The sequence below is a fragment of the Equus quagga genome, chromosome 13 (genome assembly GCF_021613505.1).
Source record: "Equus quagga isolate Etosha38 chromosome 13, UCLA_HA_Equagga_1.0, whole genome shotgun sequence".
NCBI classification, from domain to species: domain Eukaryota; kingdom Metazoa; phylum Chordata; class Mammalia; order Perissodactyla; family Equidae; genus Equus; species Equus quagga.
The window spans coordinates 88,046,580-88,049,710 of record NC_060279.1 but is presented as its reverse complement, the minus strand read 5'-3'; the positions used below and the strand labels follow the sequence as shown (position 1 = coordinate 88,049,710).

General features: G+C 51.3%; 1 pseudogene; it reads left to right on the top strand.

Annotated features, from left to right (window-relative positions):
• The first annotated feature begins 322 nt into the window (after positions 1-322).
• Positions 323-1,594, top strand: LOC124250337 (sialic acid-binding Ig-like lectin 8; annotated as a pseudogene).
• Positions 1,595-3,131: the final 1,537 nt, after the last annotated feature.

Genomic DNA, 3,131 nt, shown 5'->3' with positions numbered 1-3,131 from the left:
ACCTGTTGTCTTCCCACTGGACAGTGACCCTCAGGACATCGACCAGTGCTGGTGTGCGACCTTGGGAGCAGAGAGGCGATGCTCACCACATGGATGCTGAGGAAGTGAGGACAGTCAGTCTCCCTCATCTCCTGTGTTCCTGAGTCCCTCCCCTGGACGGACCAACCTCCACTGACATCTACAGTCTGTGAGTCAGGAAGGGACCAGAAGGGACCTATCTCTCTTTGCAGAGAATGACCCTCCAAGGGGAAGGGCATCGACATGGAGGCAGGAGACGGACTCGGGCCCTGCGTGGGGTGGCAACTTGGGTGAAGCTCTCACCCTCCCTGGCCCAGAGTCCCCGGGAGTGGACGTGTGGGGATGGATGGTTCATTCCACGGGATACCCCACACTCGACAGTGTCTGGGGTGAAGTTCCTCTTCTGAGGAGGGTCAGTGTTCTGACCTCACCCTCAGCTTCCTGTTAAAGTCTCCTCCAAATCTTGAACTTTTAGTTCCTGAGAGAACCCTGAGAAACAGACTTTCTCTACCGAAACCTGGGTCTGCCATCCCCAGACATGCTTCTTCTGCTGCTGCTGCTGCTGTTACTGGCCCCGCTCTGGTGGACACAGGGGGCCAAGGGCCAGAGGGAGCTTTGGCAACATTACAAGGATTACACGCTGCAAGTGCAGGGGTTGGCGACTGAGCAGGAGGGTCTGTGTGTGCGGGTATCCTGCTCCTTCTCCTACCCCTGGGATGGCTGGACTGACTCTACCCCAGCTCATGGCTACTGGTTCCAGGAAGGGGCCGATACAAACTAGGAAGCTGCTGTGGCCACAAACATCCCAGGTTGTGAAGTGCAGGAGGAGACCCAGGGCCGATTCCACCTCCTTGGGGACCCCCGGACCTACAACTGCTCCCTGGACATCACAGACGCCAGGAGGAGGGACGATGGGAAATACTTTTCTCAGATGGAGAGAGGAAGTACAAAATGGAATTACAAACGTAACCAGTTCTGTGCGTGTGATGAGTAAGGAGTGGGCTCCAGGAGAGGCCAGAGGGAAAGGCCGTGGGGGCTTGACAGAAGAACTGAGATAAGACCCTTGTCCTGGGATGGGTTGTGGGTACAGCTTGTCAGTGTTTACAGGGAGGATCTGGACAAAAGCCTAAGGTTTCTCTCAGGCTGTACCTCAGACCCTCCCTCCTGATCCCTGTGTCTCCCCTTCTTCACACCAGCCCTGACCCACACACCTCACATCCTCATCCTGGAGACCCTGGAGTCCAGCCACCCCAGGAACCTGACCTGCTCTGTGCCCTGGGTCTGTGTGTGGGGCACGCCCCCCATCTTCTCCTGGACATCAGCTGCCCTCACCTCCATGGGACCCAGGACCCAACTCTCCTCAGTGCTCACCCTCACCCCACGGCCCCAGGACCACGGCATCAACCTCACTTGTCAGGTGAAGTTTCCCACAGCTGGTGTGATGATGGAGAGAACTACCCAGCTCAACATCACCTGTGAGTGCTGTGCCAGGACACCTGGGTCCCTGAGGGTGTGGGGGCAGGAGGGCCAGGATGAGGATGCTTGGTGCTTTTGTCTTGGGGGCCTAGCTGAGTAGGGGATGTAGAAGGACAGAAACCCCGTCTCTCCTGCATTTCTGTGTCTTTGGGGTGAGGAAATGCCTACGCTTATCTCACCCCACTCTCCCCACCGAAAGAGGAATCCCCTCTTCTCGTCCTAGGTGCTCCAGAGAACCCAGAAGTGGGTGTCTGTCTAGCGGATGGCACAGGTAGGAAGGAGCCCCATCCACGGCTGTAGGGAGCAGGGCCTCTTCCAGCTCTGGGAAAGACCGGGTCCCTGCCTCATGTTGGACTCACCTCAGTGACTCTCTTGTTGGTGAACCCAGAGGTCCCTCCCATCCTCAGCCTCCGTGGCCTCTGTGAGCAGCTGTCCCTGTTGACTCCTCACTCCCCTCAGACTTCTCCACTCCTGTCAGCTCCACATGGAGAACAGGGCAACATTCACAGCAGAGCCCTTCCCTCAAGGCCATTTAGCACCCATCTCCTGAAGACTCCTCCAACTTTGTCTTTTGGCTTTTCCCTAATACTTTGCAATTTACATATTTTTGAACAGGCAATATATTCACCTGGCCAAAATTTCAAAATGCACAGCAAAGTCTGTCTTCAGATGCCCAGTCTCCTCCTGGGAAGTGACCAGTGTCCATAGGCTGCTATGAGCCTTGATTCGTTCACCTAAAGGATCTTGGGGTCATTTGACATCAGTGGTACAGAAGTTGTCATGCATCCGTGACTGTGCAGGATTCCATGGCCTGGATGGATTCTGATTCTTTACACACCTTCTGCTAATACAAAATTCCTGGCATTAAGTTATTCTACCAATAAAAAAGCTGCAATCAGAAATCTTGTGTGTCCTTTCACATGTGTGTACGTATTTATGACTGTGGGATAAGTTCCTAAAAGCAAAAGAGCTGGATTTGATGTTCTTCCTATCTTGAGAAATATGGCCTTGTTTTTCTCCATCAAGGGTGGAAAAGTTCACATTCCCAGTATCGAGGGATGAAAGTATATATTTTCAGCAACCCCGTATGGGGTGAAACCTTTGATCTTTGCCAGTAGCAAGTGAAAATTGGTATTTCCAGATAGCTTTTAAAAACTTATTTGCGCTTTATTCTTATTGAGGAAAACTTCACATAAAGTAAAATTCACAATTCGAGTCATTTGCAGGTGAACAGTAGGTGGCTTATAGTACATTCACAGTGCTGCCCAATGATCACCACTATCTAATTCCATCCATCTAACGTTTTCATCACCCCAAAGAGAAACGCTGTGCCCGGGAAGCAGTCACTCTCCATATTCCCCTCCCCCAGCCCCTGGAAACTCCTAATCTGCTTTTTCTCTCCGTGGATTTGCCTATTGTGGACATTTCATATAAGTGGAATTGTGCAAAATGTGGCCTTTTCTGTTTGGCTTCTTTCACTAGAAAAAACATTTTCAAGTTTGATCTATGTAGCACCTATCACTAATTCTTTCTTTTTTGTCTGAATAATATTCCATTGTATGGATGTACCACATTTTGTTTACCTATTGATCAGTTGATGGGCATTCATGTTGTTTCTACGTTTTGGCTACTGTGAA